Source organism: Natator depressus, chromosome 4 (assembly GCF_965152275.1).
Source record: "Natator depressus isolate rNatDep1 chromosome 4, rNatDep2.hap1, whole genome shotgun sequence".
Classification (NCBI taxonomy): Eukaryota; Metazoa; Chordata; order Testudines; family Cheloniidae; genus Natator; species Natator depressus.
Genome location: NC_134237.1, coordinates 95913038 through 95935650, shown reverse-complemented (window position 1 = coordinate 95935650; position 22613 = coordinate 95913038). Strand labels below are relative to the sequence as shown.

Genomic DNA, 22613 nt, shown 5'->3' with positions numbered 1-22613 from the left:
ATGAGGAAAGAGGGTGGGCAGGGGGTAAGGATTGAAACTGGATGGGGTAGCCAGGGTGATGATCGCTAGCATCCAATAGCGTGGCAGACCACACCCAGTGGAATGGTGCGAGGTAGCTTCCAAAGGTCGTGCTCTCTGAACAGCTCTGTTGTGACTCCTGACGAGCCCATCAAATTTGCTGGTGACCTGCGGGAGCAGGGTGCATCATCAAGGAGGAGGAAGAGAGGCAACCGCTGTTGTAACTGGGTTTCTTCCAAACCTGATAATCAGCTTGTCTGGTGTGCTAAGATGGATTTCTCCTGTCTCGTCAGAGGTTGTTGATGGTATAGCTTGCAGTACAAAGCCGGGACATAGATTTCCCAGGGAACACAAAGTGGCTTTACTGTGCTTTAAAGAGTGCCGGGCATTGCCTGTCTGTTTAGTGGAGAGTTCCATGCCTTAAAAGGGCAGGTCTTCGATTGCGGCCTTCACTTCCCTGGGAATGCCCAATACTTGAAGCCATGACACATTGTGCATCATGGCCATAGATCTGGCCATGGAATCTAAAGCATCCACTGATGCCTTTAGGGCCATCTTGACCACTAACTGGCCCTCTTTCATTATTTCTTTGAGCTCTAGCGTGTTCTCAGATAGGAGCTTTGATAGAAAAGATGTCACTCAGTTCCACATCTGTGACAGGGTGGCAACCCTGCACGCACTGGAAGGGTTTAAGCTGGCCAGGCAGGCCGATTAACTCCATAGGCTGCAGCGGAAGGAGCAGCCAGGGAGCATGGAACTAACTGAGAGCAGCTGTGCAGGAACAGGTGGGGCCTGTATAAAGCCAGGTAGCTGGCAATAGACAAGGACTGCTGGGAAAGGCTACAGGAAGGCAGGCAGCAGACTCTCCCTGGGAAGAGGATTTGGAGCTGGTACAAGCAGAATGGGAACCACATGTGGCAGAAAGCAGTCCTGGGAAGGAGCACTGAAGGCTGGAAGAGGAACCCAAAACTGCTGAGGTGAGGGTCCCTGGACTGGAACCTGGATAGAGGGTCAGTCCAGGTTCCCCTGACGGCCACTGAGGGAGTGGCGCCATGGGGCAGTGAAAAGGAAGACTGCCAAGGTGAAGGGACTTTGTTATCAGAAGGGGGAAACACTGAATTACCTAGCCGAAAGGCTGAGTCACAAAGAGGACACTGAAGTTCCTGGGGCTCAGAGAGGGGCTGCAGACCAGAGGGAGACACAGAATCATGGCATGCAAACTGTGGACTGGGCATTGACCTCAAGAGCTAATTCCCAGAGTGACCAGGAGGAGGCATCAGACCAGAGGTGAGTGGTGCACCCTGTGGCCAGGTCAAAAAGTTATATACAGCCAGAAGAGCCTGGTAGTTTGCCACCCGTAATTGAAGGGAGGCAAAGGAACAGGATAACCCACAAAATAGGTCGAGCTGCTATGGGTCCTTGTCATTTAGGATGTTTCAGTTGTATGTGGATTTGCCCGCCTGGCTGAGATGATCAAGGAGGCTGGATTGGGATGGGCACAAAAGTACTCAAACCCTTTTTGAGAATCTTGATAATGCTTGTCCACTTTTTTTGTGGTGAGTGGTACCGTGGCAGGTGTTTGCCACAGGGCTTTAGTGGGATCAAGCAGTCCTCTGTTTATTGGGAGGGTGATCCACGCCAGGCCCGAAGTTGTCAATACAGTGAACAATTCATGAGATTTTTCTTGTATGACTAATATCTATTTCTAGAGTCTCTGCAATTCTCATAAGTAGTTTTTGAAATGACTAAGTCACTTGATGTTAATATCCATGTCAAGGACACCACTTTGTTAGTGGCAAACTGAAAGGTTCTTAGGTGGTAAGGTACAATGTTGTTGCTGCTCTGGCCTCTGGCTCCCCTTGGTACTCCTCCATAACCGGTGAGGGTGGTTTGGCCAGGGATGCCACAGGGTACTGTGATCTTTCTCTTCCTAGACTGGGATGGAGATCAGCTCTTAGAAGCATTTGAATACAGACCCTGGCAAGCCCACTGTAACATGCCATAGGGATATGACTGGCCTGTCTGATATTGGACAGACCAGTGCCATTCCTGATGAAGTGAGAGCAGCTGAGCTCTGTATATCACCTGGTCTTTCTATTATCTTGCCCACAGACCTCAGCGGAGGGGGTTCTCTGCCGAATAAGATGGGAATGTGTGCCTCAGTGACAGAGAGAAGTACATCACCTCGAGGGGAGGGGCCAACGTATACAAACCTCTGGGCACTGGCATCTGCATCAGTATTGGTAAGTCCCTTGGTACTGGAGGTCATTTCCAGTTCTTCCAGGGGCATGTTCAGTAGCCTCAGTGATTCTGCTGAAGGCAACAATATAGAAGGTTGTTTCATCAGTGCCAGAGAATCTCTCTCTCTCTGTCAGGGAGATAGGCAGTCCCTTATTATTAGCTCTCTATGATGTTTGGGGCTTAGTGATTATCTCCTCAAGAGGCCTGATGTATTCTTTCCTTGTGGGAAGATACTGAGCTCCATCTGAAGTCACTTCATTTTTGTTCAGGGAGGACTCTCGGTGCCAAGCCTTGGTACCAGAGTCGTCAGTATTGGCTCCGTTGCTGATGATGTCAGCTTCAATGCTGGCAGTGTCAACATTGGAAACTGGTATTTTCTTGGTGCTGTCTTCTCCACACTGGTTTTAGGTGATGTCTGTCTGCTAGGTGGGGCATTCAAGGAAGCTGGATTGCCCAGTACTTGATGATTTCTGGTACCTGTCTCCTCCTCATATAAAGAGATCTCCATAGACTGTTCCAGCAAGTAAAGCTTCAGTCACTCATCCTCTGACTTGAAGAAAACAACTGTCACATTGAGCATTTATCCAGTATATGACTGTAGCAGAGTGTAGCAAGGCCCCCTTGCTCTTGCTTCTGCTGCGTTCACAAATCACACAGACCCTGGAGCTTACCAATCACCAGTGTGGTTTATTTACAGCGTGCACTCCCACCACATACAGCTTGGGTTTTCAGCCTTAAGGACTTCTCCGCTTCTGCACCCAGGAGGGAAGAGCTACCACTCTCCTTCCACTCTCTGGCTCCCACCCTATTCCTTTCTTCCCCTGGGCCTGTATGTAGCCCCAGGCTAATTAGGCTGGCAGCTGTTTCCCATTTGCCAATGGTGCAGGTTTCTCTAGCCAGCTCCAATTTACCTCCCTTAATTGGAGCTGGCATGAGAGAGGGCTGGCTCAGGAGTTCCTGCCCAGCACCCTGTCAAAATGACTCTCTCCCAAACAGAAGAGGCTGAGTCCATCTTGTAATTAAATTAGCCCATTGCAGACCTTGAAGCCATGGGTTTATAGCCTGCCTTTTAAGGCACCCTCTACAGGGTAAGTATACAAGGGGGACTCTACAGGAGAGTCTCACCATCCTGCTACAGGGAGCATGAGGAGGCACAGGGTGTGTGCACAGCCCATTGATTATTGCTATTCATTAGACTCTGATCTCACACACATTAGGGACAAGCACACCTACAGTGGGATCCATACTGACATACACTCAAAGAACTCAGAGTTAAGGCAGATAATGCCTTGAAATTTTTGATCTCCCTCTGCCTCAGTGACCTTTACCCTTTAAAGAGCTAAGAGGAAGGTAAACTGGCTTAACGGTCTTCACTGTCCTGAGCTATTAGCCTGTTTCCTTGAAGCCATTCAAAACATAGGGAACTGAATAGGGTTAGTTCCTATCCCATGAATATAGTGACTTGGACAGTTTAGGAGCTCACCATGGCACTGGAAGACAAGAAAAAGACCTAAGCTTGCAAGAGCCCCTGCAGCCCTTACAAAAATATGCAGAGCCATGGTTAGTGCTTATGGGTTTCAAGGAGTTTTTCCAGAGTAAGGATTGCAGGTCCATAGCTTGGGCTTGGTCCTGAAACCCTTACATAGCACCAGGCTGTGAACCTTATTTTTTCACTCTGCTTTCCACTCTGAGCTAACACCGTTCTTTTATATAATCTCAGCTGGTAGTCACATGATTCAGTCACCTGTCCTACTCCCACCGCCCCCCCCCTCCAAAAATCCCAACACCTCTGGTGATCCTTCCAGGAACTACCCCTCATAAAAGGGGCTTCATCTGGAACAAAGTTGGCTGGCCCTGCCCCAAGAGGACCAAGACAACCCTGTTATAGCCCTAGAATATTTCAACTTGTCCATTACACAATGTAATTATGATACAGACAAAAAATTTTAGTGTAGGACTTAACTTATTGCAAGTATTTTATATTACAGTGCAAAAAAGTAGTCCCGCTACTCTTTGCCTCTCCCTCTTTCAATTATTTCATGAGTGCATTTTTTAATTCAAGTAAATTACTGAAATAGCATGAATGAATTTAACACAAATAGTTATATGTGCAACCAAACTGATGATAGATATAAAGCTAATCAAGGATATTTGAAAAATCTTCCACTAAATATGGTTACATTAGAGCATAATTGGATTAAAATGAAAAATAAGATTCCAGCTACAATTAGGGCTTGTCTACACTTACGGTGCAGCTGCACTACTAAAGTGCTTAGTGAAGACGTTAACTACACCAACAGGAAAGCTTCTCCCATCGCATAGGTCTATACAGGTAGTTAGGTTGATAAAACCGTGTCACTCAGGGGTGTGAAAAATTCACATCCCTGAGTGACACAGTTATATCGACACAAGTTTGTAGTGTAGACCAGAGCTAAGACTGCAACAAAAACACAACAGAAAAAGAGAAAACTGCATTTTGTTTATAGCTGAAATACACCATTTTAAAAGAGGACAATTCTTATTTCCGTCTAGTACAAAGCAACTTTTGTTAAGAAAATGGACCACTAAGTTGATACCCACACACCCAGTTAATGACCAGAACATAGATATGGCAGAAGTCACTGCAAATAAACACTCAGCCAATGATCCTGTGAATTCTTATTCACGTAAGTAACATACATGTGTAAAGTTACATAATATGTAAGAGTGTGCAAATGGATGTTTCCTAAGTCTTTAAGAAGAGCTCTGTGTAAGCTTGAAAGGTTGTCTCTCTTACCAACACACGTTGGTCCAATAGAAGATATTACCTCACCCATCTTGTCTCTCTAATATCCTGGGACCAACATGGCTACAACAACACTGCATACATTAATATTTAATGACATTTAAGGACGGTTTTTTTGTTTACTTTTCTTAAGGAAAAAATGGAGTTTCAGGTACCTGAACAGTGAACAACAGTAGAAGTGTGTCAATAAAATTCAGACCCGTGTTTTTGTTTTCTGTGTATTATATTTTTGTTTGTATAATTGTAGGTACCATAAATGCTCAAGATGCACAGTATTATGATGCTACAGTCCAGAAAACTATTTATAGTTCTTCCAGACGTCTTCAAAGCATCTAGTACGATATTGCACATGAAAGTGAATTGGTTTAGACTTTGCCTCATACTTAAACCTATGAAAAGACTTGGGATGAGTATGTACAAATCGTCTTCCTGACTTTTGTTATGAGATAGCTGTCAACTGGCTGGAGAGAAACAGCCCTGATTCGCATCACAGGCTAAAGCTGCCTCAGTAGCTCCAAAACCAGGGGCGCACAAAGGAGGTGAGCAGGCACCATTCTCTGTGCTGTCAGGTCTGGCACAAAGCACCAGGAGACTGAGTGACATTGAATCTGGCCAGAGGTCTTGATCAGTAGCCCAGGCACAAGCTCTCCTGTGAAGATTTATGGCATGGTCTACACTTCAAAACTGGATCCACCTAACTATGTCACTCTGGGCTATGAAAAATTTTGCTCCCAACATTGTAGTTAGATCAACCTAACCCCCAGTGTAGACGTGGCTAGGCTGATGAAAGAATTCTTCTGTCGATCTAGTTTCTGTTGCTCAGAGAGGTGGATTAATTCCAGTGACAGAAAAATCCCTTCTGTCAACGTAGGAAGTGTATAGACTACAGTGCTACAGTGGCATAACTATCGCACAAGCCCTTCATGTGTTTGGGAGGGGCTTAAAGCAGAGAAAGCACTTCTAGATTGCGAAAATGAGTGGTGATGTAAATATGTAATTTTTAACTGCCACTTAGCTCCTATATAGACCTAGACAGTGTTAAAAAACGTTAGCTGATTGTGGTCAGTACTAAGATCTACCCAATCCTGACCAACTAAACCATTTTTAAACATCACAGTCTCTCTCTCTTAGTAGGTGCTAAGTAGTGTTTAAAAATGTTATTAACTAACTTCTGTTAACCAATAGGTTTTAAACAGTCACTCATCTTCCCAGTCTAGACAAGGCCAAAGATAGAAACCACAATCTGACTGGGAACGTAAGCTTAGTCTACAGATAAATTTTGTACAAGGATATCTATGTCAGTTAGGGGTGTAATTTTTTTTTAAAACCACAATAGTTAACCCAGTCCTTTCCCTAGCGTGGATGCTATTATATCGGTATAAAGATGCCTTTCACCAGTATAGATATTCCTGCATGAGAAGGGGAATAAACTGTACTGGTATACAGAACTCTTATATCACACTAGGGGCTTGTAATGCTTTAACCATACCAGTATAGTTAAAATGCCACAATCTGTGAGTGTAGACAAGCCCGCATACCCACAGCTGGTTGTACTCGGGCTTTGAAAGGGCTGTCTCATCTGTGTGAGTTTTGTTGCTTTCATTTATCTTTATTCAAAAGCATTACTACAGAAAGTACATGCATATTGTGTATAAAAAGACTGTATCCTGGGTCAGTCACCACTCACTTCCCTCTCAATGAGGAAGAAACATACTCCTGAATGCCTGAAAGCTGAGACAATATGAGTGCAGAAAATAAAACAAAAAAAATTACTTACTCTCCCCAGTTCTTTGGTGGAAAGCTTGTATGGAACGGCAGGTTTCTTCAGCCCTTGCCACTAACACCAGCAGCACTCACCCTCTGAGGACACACGCTGAAGAAATTAACCTATAAATGCTGGGGGGGGGGGGGGGGGGGAACAGAAGTATGTCACATACAAGCCTGAAGGTATCCAAAAGCTCTTCTAAACAGTGAGCTGAGGAAGAGTAAGTAAAAACAGCTAAACTCCTGAAGATGAGAGTTGTTACAACAACACAACTGTTGGCAGGGTAGCTCAAACCAGTGGCTTCCGCTGGACTTAGAAAGCAATGCAGTAAGTTGTCTGAGATCCACTACAGCAATTACTCATAGGTCCCCTTGGAGAGTGTCCACATTAAAAATGCACTGCCTTCGATGAATGGGGGAAGAATGGAGGTAAAGAGAGCCCTGGATCAAAAATCATATAGTAACTCAGAAAGAAGGGTCCTCAATTTGTACATGTCGTTAGTACTATGTCTCCTGCAGGAGAAATCATAGGTTGGTATAAAGAAAAGGAGTACTTGTGGCACCTTAGAGACTAACAAATTTATTTGAACATAAGCTTGTATGAGACACAATGATCTAATCTAAGGCACATAAGGTATAGTAGTTGTAAACTCAAATGGACAAATGACCTTTTAAATTATCTCCAGCTCCACACCACTTTACAGATGCCAGTATTCTTTCCAATACTCCATATTTTTAAAAATAAAATTAACAATTCCCTTCCCCAATATTAAGAATCAGTATGAAAATAAAATGTGTGCCTTTAAAAATTAACACTGATGAATACCAAACTCTGAAAAAGACAGTCACTAACACAGGTTCATAACATAACATTAGAAGTGTTTTTGGTTTGGTTCTTAAAGGAACCAAGCAACTAGTCTATTCTTGGAAAAGGAGTAAATGTATTTGGAAACAGTAATCTTGCAATCTGTACACTGTACATCAGTCCAGATCCCAACAGTATTGTCTCTCCAACTCTAGACAAATAATAAAGGGTGAGGCTTTTGAGTACTGAAAATATATTGGAATCTTGATTATCTAATACAGTTGCAGAAACAAGGATTCTTTCTACCACAAATACTAGGCATTTCTCAAGTGCAGCCACTGTAGTGTATGCGACCATCAGGGGCTTTTCTTGTGGCCACAGCCTCCTGGGCTGTGATGGAAGGGGGGAAAAGTAGCGGCCCTTCCCCCTCGCTGGTGCTCCTGCATGCACCACTCTGGCGTTGATTGCTGGGGCTGCTAGCAGGAGTTGGTCCCTGCCTCCTTCTTGAGACACCTGGGGCACAACGCTGGAGGAGCAGACAGCTGGTGAGTTCCCCACCTTCCTCGGGGCGGGGAGGGCTCAGGGTTTGGGCTTCCGCCCCGGGGTGGCAGGGCAGCAGGCTCTGGTCGTGGGGCTTCAGGCTCCAGGCCCCCGTTGCCCCCACTGGCCCCCCATCCACCCATCACCATTGCCTCCCCGACCCTCCCATCCAGGGCTTAATTGTCTCCAGGCTTGGCAGGGCTGGGTAAGTTTGCTGTGAAAAGTGATACTTGTACGTTGTTAATATCACTTTTCACAAACAGACTTACTAGCTAGCAATAAATAAATTACAATAACTTGGACATGTATATGCACATATTTATTTGTTTTTCCTAAAGCTAATTAAGTATTTTAGGAAAAAGCGTGGCTATACTCCGAGGATATCAAAAAATTTGTCCTGAGAACCCCTTAGACAACCCAACAACAATAGATACTTATTTTACAACAAGAAAACCCATGTTCAAAGTAACTAGATTTCTAAGTAGGAAGTTACCATTTCTACTTTATATCTGGAGCCAGGCAGTCTGGAATGTAAATATGATAGACCCGAAGATCAAAATCTTATTCACTGCACTGTTGTAAAGTACCCCCAACAACAAAAATACATTTTTCTTTAGCAAAAGCAGAACTCTAAATCAAACCAAAGTTCTGTCTGTTTTTAAAAGAGAAATGAAACCTCTCATGTCCATCTTAAAGCGGTCTTGTTCTGTTAGAAGTCCATTTACTATAAACCCCCCGAAGTACCAAAATGCAACATATCATTTGCAAGAGATGACTGACATTACAAGAACTTTTATCTTCTTAGTCACACAGAAAGAGATGGAAAAGTCTTGTTCTAAACTTGATGCAATGCAAAATGAACTTAAAAAAAATATGGTATCACCCCTCCTATGAAGTTTCAAAGAAAAAGATCAATAGTGAAACACATTATTTCTAAAAAGAATAGGAGTACTTGTGGCACCTTAGAGACTAACAAATTTATTTGAGCATAAGCTTTCGTGAGCTACAGCTCACTTCATTGAATGCATCCGATGAAGTGAGCTGTAGCTCACGAAAGCTTATGCTCAAATAAATTTGTTAGTCTCTAAGGTGCCACAAGTACTCCTTTTCTTTTTGCGAATACAGACTAACATGGCCTCTACTCTGAAACCTGTCATTACTTCTAATTATAGAACTTCAGATTCACTTCTTAGTTAATTCTACAGAACATTTCATCCATTTGTGTTTACAGTGAAAAACAGAAGAGAAACAAACTGCCCAACTTCCTGATCCGTCAGTTGAAATCCATAATTAGCAAGATTAGTAGTCTTCAGTGTTTAAAAACACTAGGTTATATGCAATACGTCATTGAAACTTCAAGCTATCAGCAGGTGACCGAAAATTTCTCTCTGCTTTTGACTAGGTCCACCTACCGAAAACATTTTTGTTCAAGGATAAGAGCTAAGGACCTAATCCTGCTAACACTTCTGTATTTCCTCAACTTTACACACGAGTAATGATTTCAAGGGGACTACCCATGAGTATAAACAGTTATGCATGTGTGTTTGCAGAAACAGAGGCCTAAGCCTGAAGACCATCAAGTTTAGCCCTCCAGGTTTGAAAGATGAAACCCAACCTACTATACACTGACCTTACAACAATAATTTTTTAAAAATAAAAATGGCCAGTTGATTAAAATGCATTTAATGTCTAAAACTAAACATGGAAGCAATAAAAAAAAAAAAAAGCTTAAACAAATCTGCTGTGATTGAAAATTTATAAAACAAGATTAACACCAACACTTCTCAGTTCAGGGTTATTTTCATTAGTAGACAGCAGAACAAAGAAGCACTGCAAGTGCAAAACATCATACTTCCCTAAGAAACGAAGAAACACCAAGTGCACAAGAAAACCAGTTAGGATTTTCCCACCATCACTTTCATAGTTAGCCAATGACAGATTTGTTGAAATTTCACTAAATTTGGAAAGTGCACCCATAATGTGGTGTAATTACATTCATCACCTTGAATTTAAAAACCAGGATAAACAAGAGAGGTGTGGGGAGCGCTATTAAATGATGGCTCACCAGACCATCTGCAGAGCTTGGTAACAGAACTGACCTTTTCAAACACTTCTCAGAGTTTTCCAAGAAAGGGCAATAACATTTGGCAGCAAGTCACAAAGCAAAGTTTTGTCAAGATACACAGGGTCAATTCAACGGTGCCAGAAATAATAGTGTATGTTCCTGAAATGGGTGTAAATGCACACACTATCTTATATCCTCCTGTTGGCTACTCTTCAGGCTACAGTCCTCTCCCCCAAGCCTGCAGTGTACACCCATGTGTACTTCCCGCATGTCATTTACACCACTATTTACAGCACCTCTGAATTGGGCAGGTTTGAAAACAATTAGTGGAAGAGGGAAGAGAAGAAAAAAATCTTTTTTTGCCCCCGACTACAAACCTTAGACTCCCAAATGGGATCCCAGACAGCCAAAGCTGCAGCAAGGTCAGTCTCCCAGACCACACAAGCCAAGTTAATTCAATTAAGACTTTATTAGAAGCAGTACACTGGAAGACAGATAATATGCAGTTATTGATATCCTCCACAGAAAACAAATTAGCAATACTTAGCCCTCACAAATGACCAAACTGGAAGGCTAAGTACATATTGCTACAAATCAACTGGAGTGACTTGGAGAACATACTTATAAAGATGGCTACGTCTGATTTTAAGAGATTCACCACTCTCTGTATTAAGGGGATTCCCTTCTCTGGAGAAGTGTAAGGAAACTACAGAAAACTCAAAATCAGTCAAAATGTTTTCAAAAGCTGGGATTCTCAGTGGTTGTCATAAATATAAAGGGAAGGGTAAACCCCTTTAAAATCCCTCCTGGCCAGAGGAAAAAATCCTTTCACCTGTAAAGGGTTAAGAAGCTAAAGCTAACCTCGCTGGCACCTGACCAAAATGACCAATGAGGAGACAAGATACTTTCAAAAGCTGGGAGGAGGGAGAGAAACAAAGGGTCTGTGTCTGTCGGTATGCTGCTTTTGCCGGGGATAGACCAGGAATGGAGTCTTAGAACTTTTAGTAAGTAATCTAGCTAGGTATGTGTTAGATTATGATTTCTTTAAATGGCTGAGAAAAGAATTGTGCTGAATAGAATGACTATTTCTGTCTGTGTGTCTTTTTTGTAACTTAAGGTTTTGCCTAGAGGGATTCTCTATGTTTTGAATCTAATTACCCTGTAAGGTATCTACCATCCTGATTTTACAGAGGTGATTTCTTTACTTCTATTTCTATTAAAAGTCTTCTTGTAAGAAAACTGAATGCTTTTTCATTGTTCTCAGATCCAAGGGTTTGGGTCTGTGGTCACCTATGCAAATTGGTGAGGATTTTTACCAAACCTTTCCCAGGAAGTGGGGTGCAAGGGTTGGGAGGATTTTGGGGGGAAAGACGTGTCCAAACTACGTTTCCCAGTAAACCCAGTTAGAGTTTGGTGGTGGCAGTGGATATTCCAAGGACAAAGGATAAAATTAATTTGTACCTTGGGGAAGTTTTAACCTAAGCTGGTAAGAGTAAGCTCAGGAGGTTTTCATGCAGGTCCCCACATCTGTACCCTAGAGTTCAGAATGGGGGAGGAACCTTGACAGTGGTCAAAGAAACCTGCAGCCCAAATGAATGAGCCATTGAGCGATATTGAAATGACAGCATGGAAGATGACCCCATATGTGTTACTGAATTTCAGTAAGAACCAGATGGCAAGGTTAAGATTTGGCAGCCATAACCACTGTAAGATGTTGGAACAAAGATCACTTTCTCAATGCCCGATAAACAGTGGGGTAATTCTATATGAAGAGATATAGGCTCCACACCTATTTCTCAAATTAGTGTGACTTAACTGAGGTTAAGATGAAATTTGCTGATGAAGGAATCACTGCAGCTATTCTCCATGTATTTTTCTTTCTAACTATACCTCGTAAAAATGATATGTTCTGTGGCAGTGAAACTTCATCTGGTTTTAAGAGAAAGGAAGAAAAGGAAACTTGAGACATTTTCTTTTCTTAGCTAGCATAGATAAGCGTAGTTCCGTTGACTTCAATAGAACTATGCCAATCTACATCAGCTGAGAATCTAGGTCTTTATTTTTAAACAGCAGTTTCTGTTCATAACCCCTGTAAGGCAGATGTAGGTATTTCTCTGATGATGTCTGATGAAGAGCAGATAGCCAGTGTTCCAGCAGAGGTCATTGTTGAGATACTGTCTGTGGTAAACAAACAATTCTCTTGTGCTTTCTCCTCAAAGAGAAGGTTTCGTGGAAAGATAGCAGGGGCACAGTCTGGTGGCACCAGGGAACACAACAACTGTTAAGAGGGACAATGACACCTCTGAACCCTCCCTCTACCCCTGTAATGGTTCCCTATATCATATGTCTGTGCAGGAGGAAAGGAACTTGTGAAGGGAATTATGGCTTGCACAGTAATCATAAATCTGCCAAATTAATACATACTGCACGTATGGCACTTTGGCAGGGTTCCAGTGGCTCTGGAAACCATAACATTAGATTTCCTGACTTTTGTGCTTTTAAAATCTGAGCTATAATTATGACTTATTGTATGAGGGTGGTTTTTTTTTTCATATTTTCTGTCTGCAGTATCTATACAAATAGATATGTACACAAACTTCTCTCTTTCTCACACACACACAGTATTTATGTTACCATCAAAATGGAACACACTTTTCTGTTTAAGTAGCCTGGAATCTCCACATTTGAAATTGACTCTGGATATTGCAACTGTGCTGGGATTTTTTTTTTCTTCCACTCTTCTAATGAACAAAAAATTTCCCTCCAAAATTAATAAGATGGAGGAAGGAGTGTGTCCACATATTGTCAATACTTAACAGCTACTGGATCTATTTGGAGGATGAATTGCTCTTTCATTCCCCCTGAATAATTTATTATTTTAAGTTCTAAATGTAGTAGAGGTTTTTTATTTGGGTTGTTTGCTTGTTTTGTTTCAAGAGTTATTTTTAACTATTTTCATACAAACTCAACTATTTCCCCATACAGGAACCTGCCAGATACATTAATAAGTTTCATTTCAATTTGACATAAGCAAAGGACTCTTCCAACATAATGAAGCGTAAACCTCTAACTTCTACACTCAAAAGAATTATACGAAAGCTAAGGACAAGGAAAATTGTTGTCACAGCCTGAAGAATTTCCTGTCATTTCTAACATTGCCTTTTTCATTGGAAAAAAATGCTCGGCTTCTCTGAGAGCAGCCTGTGCCAAATATTCATTAAACATTAGACAAACCTTCAAAAGCAAGCATTTTACATATTAATATATTTCGCTACCTAGAGGGGCTAAAGGAGAAGAAAGAATCTATTTTGTGCTGTTTTTCTTCCCCTCACTAATTTTTGTTTCAGTTAACACACTAACTTTTGAAGACAGGCTTTCATTTCTCCCTACCCCAGTTCAACATATACTAAGGAGAATCTCCCTTTTTTGCAACAGTGGCTAAAACGTTTGAGGCATTTCAGAGTAGGCATTATTTTATGTATATGTTTTACAAACACTTTTCAGTAATCCTAACCCCAAAAGTTCAAAAATCATGAGATTTTTTTTAAATAATAAATTTGGGGTTTTTCTGGATTTTGGGCCTTTCGGGTTCACATTTTCAAGTTTTTCTCTGCAATCATGGGGACAAGAAACACAGGATTTTGTTTGTTTGTAAATGAAAACAGATTCTCACATAATCAAATGGCTCAAGGAGCAGGACTTTAAGAAAAATATCAAATATCATGAAACAATAAAATCACTGTAATTTCTCCATTTTGTGCTGCTTTACACATAAACCCCAATTAGAGCTGGATCAGAGCCACATTTGGACCTACGGTCCAGAAGAGTGGGTCACTCAGGCTATGTCTATGCTTAGAACACTTCTGCAGCAGTTCAGTATAGACACTTACTACAGCGATGGAAAGGCTTCTCCCATCTCTGTAGGTTATCCACCTCCCTGAGAGGTAGTAGCTAGTTCGACAGAAGAATTCTTCCACTGACCTAGCACTGTCTATACTGGGGGTTATATCAACTTAACTACGTCTCTCAGGTGTGTGGAGTTTTCACACCCCTGAGAGACATAGCTATGCCGATGTTACTTACCGGTGAAGACCAGCACTCACAAACCTATATCCTTGACATGGGTGGACTGTCCATCACACGACACCACCATGCTCTTCAACTGCTTTAAAGTCTGAATTGGAGCAAAAGAAGATGCCAGGTGCTCTATGCTCTAGGATAGTTACTGTTTGTATTTGGTTCTTGTGGATGGCTACTCCTTTGACCTTTAGTTGCTTCTGATTTTACTGTAAATTTACCACTCAAGACAGGCATCTCTGCACAGCGGCTAATGGTCTGGAGTACACAAATTTCAGAGCTAAAGTAGAGGGGAAGAGGGGCATTGATCCAAACATTCCTGAAAAGCTGCATGTTTATGTACTGTTTCTTCTCTTCACCCCTGCCTTCCCTTCATTACCTCAAAACACTCCTGCATGACAGGGCACTGTTCCAATTTTCCAGGGGGGACGCTGGGCTGATCGGGCACTAACGCATACAGCTCGGCATCCACAAGATCATCTACTCTCTCTCCCATAGCAGCACAGTACAAAATGAGAGACTGTAGGGTTGATCCCCTTTCATAACTCAGTATCTGCTTCCCTGAGAAAATGGCAGGTACGTTTTTTATTCACTGCAATAAAGTGCTGACGCCAGATGACCCTGGTCCTGCCAGATTATGTGCAATGAATCAAATCCTCAAATTCTCATTTACCCACATAATAGCACACGATAAATCATTATATCATCAGGCGGACTCTGCTGCTTTTAGTTATTATGTTCTACTGGTAAAGGAAGTTAAGAAAATACATTTTGAGAAACCAGCCTTGGGAGTCAAAGTTTCCATTATTAATTAAATCAAGCTTCCTAAGGCTGCATCAACTATTCAAGGTGAGAGTGCTGTTTCAGAAACATAGCTGCTATTCTGTTTGAAGGTCTTGGTGCACACATCAAATAGAAAGCAATACACTAGTGGTGCTCAGTCTTTTCATATTGTGGCCCATTTATTAAGACAACCTCCCATTCCAAATTTCACTCCTTCCCTGAAGGAACTGGAGTACTAAGTTATTTATGAATGACACCGAGACAAGATGAAAAACAAATCACTCTGATGCTATAGTTCGTAGCTACTTTAGCACCAATACAAAAAGCAGGGAATGCAATAATTACCCCTTTTTGGATGCAGGGCTTTACATTAATTAGGTTCGAGTATCCCCTCCTTGCCTACACCCCCCACTACCCTAGTCTCTCTTAGTCATTTTGAAGCTTGGGTCTATCATTTTTCTTCAATTCTGGTGTCATCCACAAATGTGACTGCAGCTCAACTTGCACTACAATACCACAAATTAAAAAAACAGACAGGGAGAAGATGTTGCAAAACCGTCCCCGTAATCTTTAAAAGACAGGCCGACTGAATCATTACTATAAAAAGCAGCTTATGGACCACATGGAAGCACACCCCAAACCAAGAGTAGTCCACAGATCACAGCTTAAGAACCACTGCAATACACATTTTCACAGTGGATGGATGGTAGCCAGGCCTTATTTTGCTTCCATCTGTCTCTTGTGATCCAGGCTTCAGAGCCCACAAAAGCCTCAATTATGAAAAGACTCCCTGTTTCCACCTCAGCAGCAAAACAATTCTGCTTTGGAAACACTCTGAAGGCTAAATCAAAATTCAAGAGAAATAAAAACAAGTGGAAATAAAATAACTTTAATCAAAATACATGAATAAAGCAGCCTTGGAGTTTTCAGCTAAAAATCCAGCTCTTGCCAGCTCACAAAATATAGCAAGATCTAATTGGATAGACAAGTATTTCAATAAATGTGAGAAACAAATCCAGAATTTGTTGTTTGCCTGAAATCAAGAGTGAGGAATAAAGCCCTGAGGGCTCACGCTTATGTAGATGGCAGAGAGCAAGCACCCTGACATGAGGTGATTAGAGCTGTAGCTGTAGAATGTTTATTTGAGAGAAAAACATCCCCCAAATGTCCTAATTCTCTGGGCAGACCTACCATACTTGAGAGACCAGAGTATACTGGAGAAAGGCAGCCTTGGGAAATGAGTCGTCAGCTCACGCTCACCTTTTCCGCTGCAATCCAAGGCACCACTCATATGATAAACACCTACGTCACAACAGAAGCTGATGGCAATGAATAATGCATGAGATCTAGTCACTCTACCACATATCAGACCCCTGGGATAAAGAGACAGCTTTTTATTTTGAGTCATCATTCTCATTACCCCAGAGTATAGACACTCACTCCAGTTATTTTCTCTCCCTCTCCATCACTCCAGTTTGCATATTCAATTGTCCAGTTCTAACTTAACCTGATGAACTGCTGTTGTATACAAACTGTGACCACTCAAACAAAAATGTAAAATATGCTCTTGTACAAAGACGGTTAAAATATTAGTACTCATTCATCTTAAACTAAAATCAAAGAGAACTTAAGAGTTAAGTCAGAAATGCCATTTTTCCAGCAAGCCACACCTTTTTGCCCACGTTTCACAGAGCATGTGCTTGCCTATAACTGAGCCTTAAAACAATAAATGTCACAGAACATGAGCTAACACAGGTTAAGGACGGAATTTCAGCCTAAGATGAATGCAAGACAGGTTATTGAAGATGAACTGCAAAGTTAAAGTGAAAACTGAGCTAACTCCAAATTTACACACCGAATGCTATCTACCAATGCACCACAGTACTAGGCACAAATGCTCCCACTAATTAAGCTCAGAGTAGCATTCAACACAGAAATGTATTATCTCTTTTGTAAGATTCCATGATTGACACCTGTCTGTGTGTCACTCTGAAGCCTAGAATTCCTGTTGAGTCAGAATGAGGCAATGGAAACAGCTACAAGTGTGGTTGAGAGCCCTTTTCGTTCAGAATATCACTAAATTCAATCATCACTAGCATTCATGGTCTGTTCCTGTCCAGTTTTTAAGTTCTGAGTCATTTTGACTTTACGAATTACACCCACGCAATAGCTATGCCATGCCAAGAATCCTAGACTACTGTTATATTAGAGGTAGCTCAACCAATCACCGATCTTACGCTACCGTTAGTTTGCTTGCAAAAATTTCAGTGGTTGTATGAGAAAGACTGCACAGACGGTGCACTACTTGGTCCAACGGCTACAGTTCTTCAAAACCACTGACACAACACAACCAGTACACACAATAACCCCAAACACATACAACCCCTCACCATAGCATACACTCTTCATTCACCACCTACACAAGTACCACAGAATCGCCCAGCAAAACCCAAATTATGATGAGTGCTCAGGCACTCCTAAGTCTGCACATAGTTCAATTGCAGAAGCAGGGAAGTTAAATCTGTGCCCTAAGAAATCATCATGAAATTGGTGGAAAAAATGTGTAAGGCACACATGCACTAAATAAATTAACGTATCAATGTGTACTCCCACAAAGACACTTCAGGGTGTTGTTCAGGCTTTTCACTGCAGAAGCGACCAGTTTATTAGGCCTCTTCAGTCCAGTCTCCATTTCTCCATTATTATTTGTATTCCAATAGCATCTAAGAACCCCAACCAACATCAGGGCTTCACTGTGCTAGCCAATGTACAAACACATAAAAAGAGGTCATCCTTAACCCAACAAATTGCAATATAAATAGACAATATGAAAATATTATTAACCCATTTTACAGATGCCAAACTGAATCATGGAGAGGTTGTGTGACCTGCTCAAGGTCACGTGGTTATTCTGTGATAAAGCCAGCTTATGAACCCAGATCTCCCAAAACCCAGTCCCAGTGATTTAACCACAAAACCATCCCTCCATCCAAACTCCAAGCTGTTGATCTGGTTTTGTGACTGCCTGTAAAGAGGCACAGAACATCAGTGAAGGGAGTGATGAATCAAGGGAGAACCAGTGGATCTCGGAGTGGAGAAGGAAAGAAGAGACAGAAGGAGAGAGAAATCAGGAGAAAGAAGGGAAGAGTCCATAGAGGAAAAAAAGAGGAAGAAAGGTGCAGAAAACCAAGAAGGGAGCGTGTATCGTGGAGAGGCAAAGAAAGCGGGTCAGCGATGACGAGAAATGACGATGTGGGAGCTCTACAATACATGTAAAGGCGCTTGTCTAATACACCTGAGTGACAACTTGCAAAATTCTACTTTGAAACATATTTTTTAAATAGCTAATTTTTTTTTCAGATATAGTACAAAAATAAGTCTTCAGCCAAATTTTGTTCATGGCAATTTTTATGGTAAAGTTGTAAATCCTTGAAAAACAGAAGATAGGAGGAGACCACTGTTGGTTCTTTAATTGCACTTGTGAAAGAAGTACAGCTACTAAACTCATAGAGGGCTCAGGGGTTCAAAAAATATCTATAAGCCTTCTTTGATAAAAACAGTTTTTTATGGTATGTCTATACTATCCGCCAGATTGGTGGGCAGTGATCGATCCAGCGGGGGTCGATTTATTGCACCTAGTCTAGACGCAATAAATCGACCCCCACACGCTCTCCCATAGACTCCGGTACTCCACCAGGGCGAGAGGCGCAGGCGGAGTTGATGAGGGAGCGTCAGCAGTCGACTCACCACAGTGAAGACACCGCGGTGAGTAGATCTAAGTACGTCGACTTCAGCTAAGTTGTTCACGTAGCTGAAGTAGCAGAACTTAAATCAATCCTCCTCCTCCCCCCGCCCTCCCAGCGTAAACCAGGCCTTAGTTTTATGGAGGGACAATTTTCTTTCATAAACCTGCTGCAGAGGCAAACTTTCTACTCCACAAGTCTGGGTCGCAATGGTCACTGAGCAAAGAAAGACTATGCTAATGTATTTCCACTCCCTGCAGCATTCAATAAAGAATGTGCACACATTTTAATATATCATCTACACACGTTTTAAAATGTTAAGCCAGAGCTGTTACCTGAGGTAACTTTCTGGTAAGATCACAGAAATAGGATGGGTTTTGAGTACAGTCTTCTATTTAAGTAATTTTTCTTTTTAAAAAGCTAGAAAGATCAGTGAGGACTAGGAACATTTCATACTCAGAATAGCTGGTGGTTAAGAGAAAAGTCCTTATTTAGCTTACTGCTTTGTTAATTGTCTTTGTTGGCTGACTCACCATCCAATGTTGATATTTCTTAAGGAAGAAATGTCCTTATAAAATACAGTGGGGTTGATCATGCAGTCCTCACTCAGATAAAAATACTTACTAATGTCATTTTAACCAAGGAACGACTGCAGGGTGTGGGCCCAATATGGCATTCGCACCATCAGCATCATAACAGCTCTCTCTGGCTGATATAGGGAAAAGGCCCATCATTCATTCAAGCAAGACCCTGAAAGAAGGAAAGACTTAAGCTTCTTCATCATTTCCAGCAGCATCTCCCTACAGCCACTGTCAAGAGACCACCTATATATAGAAATCAGTTTGAAGTGAGTCAGTGAATTACATCCCTTCCAACTATCTCTTATTTAAACTAAATGTACCTCTCCCTTGCACAGACCAAATCTGTAATATCAAAATTCCCACTGACTTCAGTGGTGTAGCTCAGTGCCCCTAAAGTTCTCACTTTCTTATTCTGCTGTGGATTGTTTACATAAAAATGCAGACTCATGAAATTGAGATTATACAAAATGGCAGCCAGTTTACAGAAATTCATTTTACATAAAATTACACTTTGTACACTATTTGTCCGATGACCCTCATTATTTTAGACTGTTGTCACACGTCACACACTGAAGTTGAAAGACATGAGGACTCTGTTTAATGTGTTCATCTGTACCCATGAGAGGAGGAATTCTTCAGTTTCTCCTAGAAAAAGTAATAATTAATCCCCACGCCTGGAAAGCATAGCTTCCATTGAAGAGAAGCGAGGGAGACAATTTAAAAGTAACTTGCATGCAAAATATTCAAGCAACCATAATACTAATAATAGTAATAGTAGCAACCATTTGCTAATATAAACTCCAAGTATGATCTTTCCATAATATGACCTACTTCTGGGAACTTCAGACAATTGTCTACTGAGGCAATGGTGAAATCTGGGATTTATTATAGACAAAACTGCTATTCTTATATTATTACACCGTTTTTTTTGGTTGGGGGAGACACAAAAAAATGGTTATAAGAAAGCTGACACCTGGATCTTCCACTGACTTTAATGGACACTGCATTAGGCCTTTATGGCAACCGATATAACCCTTACTTGAACAATCTCATTGATATCAGTGGTTTCTAAACAAGAAGTCTCATAAGTTTCCCATGAGGTAACAAAAAAAATAATAAAATAAAAAGTCAATAAATTTACATAGAAATGTAACCAGCATCATGTAGCCTGATTTTTTAAAAAGAAATATTTATAGGGTCACATTTTTAAAATAAAATTTGACGTTGTGAAGCAGAGTGCCATTTATTTCTCTAACTTGAACTGAACACTAGCATGCTATCCACACAATTACAGCAATTAGCCTGGGGACTCCATTTTGACATTCACAGAAGATATAAGATGTTAAAGGAATCCCATGCCAAATGAGTACCTGGAGGTTACCACAACGTAACATCTCTCAGAAACTACTGTTGTTCATATCTAATTGCACAACCGGGAAATATGCCACTACCCCACAGATCAGGATATCACAACTACTCAAGGTTAGCCAAAAAGGAAAAAAAAAAAACGACAGCGGGATCACTACTTTATCTTATTTTCTCCAACAAAAGTGCAATTTTAAATTTTAAAAAACTTAGATAGAAAAACGCAAGCACACGCCAAAGGCTACAGTGTATAAAGAAATACAATCACATTAAGCCTACAGAGCAGTCAATAAGACTACAATATTTGTCAATGTGTTTAATTTTCATTCAGGGTCTCTTGAAATTCTTCATTCCCAAGGTCTTGAGAGCTGGCTTCTACTTAATGAATAATTGGTACATCCAACACTCACACGATAGGATGAAGTTATGTCTTTGTTCACCTTAAAAACTTTATTGAACTAACTGCCACTCCAGTTTGGGGGAAAAAAGAACTATTTACATATACTAGTAAGTCACTACAAGTAAAATAAAATCTGGCAATATGATTAGCAGAAAGCGGCGAAGTGGTTAACTGTGTTAAAGGGTTATATTTATGCTTCAGGTCAACACCAGCGAGTTGAATTACAGAAGCTAACATATGACAATGATATTGTTGAGTCTGCAGTCAGACTGCAAGACAACATCCTGTATATTGTCAAGGCTACTTACATAAGAACATAGGAAATGCCATGCCAAATCCGACTAGTGGTGTATTTACTCCAGTATCCTGTGTCTGACAGCAGCTACCGCCAGATGCTTCAGAGGAAGGAGCAGGAAACACCATAGTGGACAATTATGGAACAATGTGCCCTAGTAATGTAATTTTAGATCCCAGGACATCTTTCACATACCTCCCTATGTAATTTACAACCAAAAGAGATAAAAACTCTTCCTCTCCCCCACTTTTAAATGAAGGTTTAGATTCTAGAGAAATCTGTGGGAGGACCTGAAAGCCTCATAAATTTATCTATTTGGATTCTCCCAGGTACTGGAAAACTGAATGGCATTTAAACATGCATTACCACAACAAAAGAGGAAAATCTCAGCGACCTGAAAGCACTAGGTTTCTAAATTAAACTCAGTGCTGTAGTTCATTTGCTTTCTCTCCAACATGAAGATTTTGCCTAATACACAGTTTAGTGCTTAATCCTAATGCCCTAGCAATTCACAACACACCCAGTTGTGTTGTGTCTGGAATGCAAACTATGCTAAGCATTTTGCCCCCAGGTACTATAAGAATTTCAGCAGCCATGGGCCATAAAATTTGCTCAGAAGGGCAAGTTAACCAACAATGTAGCAAAAATGTAATCTCATACCCTTAGATAGAAGGTCTTAAATCTTATGAATACAAACAACAGATGCAAGGTGTGCAAAAAATACGGTACCATAGTTTTTCATGCTTTTATGTACTGATCCTTCCAAGTTAAACTGTCACACACACACACACACACACACAATGAATTAAGCAGAAGGTATACAATTACAGATTTTCCTTACATAGATATTTTATTTTATTTTTTGAAAAGATGGATTCTCTGCAGAAACAAGAAATACATGTGTAACTTTCAACTCAGATTGTGCTGGATGCACATAGAGTCTGATTATGCCTCCATTAAAACAAACTGGAATTTTGCCTTTGATTTAATGGGATCAGGATTGATCTCATGTCACTTTTTTTTTTTAAATGAAAGTCTTCCACATAAATCTGGAGTTTAAGACCTAAAATTACTTATTAATAATTATGTGTATTATCATAGCACCTAGAAGCCCCAGTTATGAACTGCTACAACAGAGGTAGTCAATAGAC

General features: G+C 41.1%; 1 protein-coding gene across 8 annotated transcripts in view; it reads right to left on the bottom strand.

Annotated features, from left to right (window-relative positions):
* APBB2 (amyloid beta precursor protein binding family B member 2) overlaps positions 1-22613 on the bottom strand; it is a 341418-nt gene that overhangs the window by 237493 nt on the left and 81312 nt on the right. The window contains exon 2 of one of the 8 annotated variants that reach the window (XM_074951505.1): positions 6822-6940. The exons of the other annotated variants lie outside the window; for them this stretch is intronic. The gene's annotated coding sequence lies outside the window, so the exon portion shown is untranslated. The remainder of the gene's footprint in view (positions 1-6821; positions 6941-22613) is intronic. 8 annotated transcript variants of the gene reach the window in all.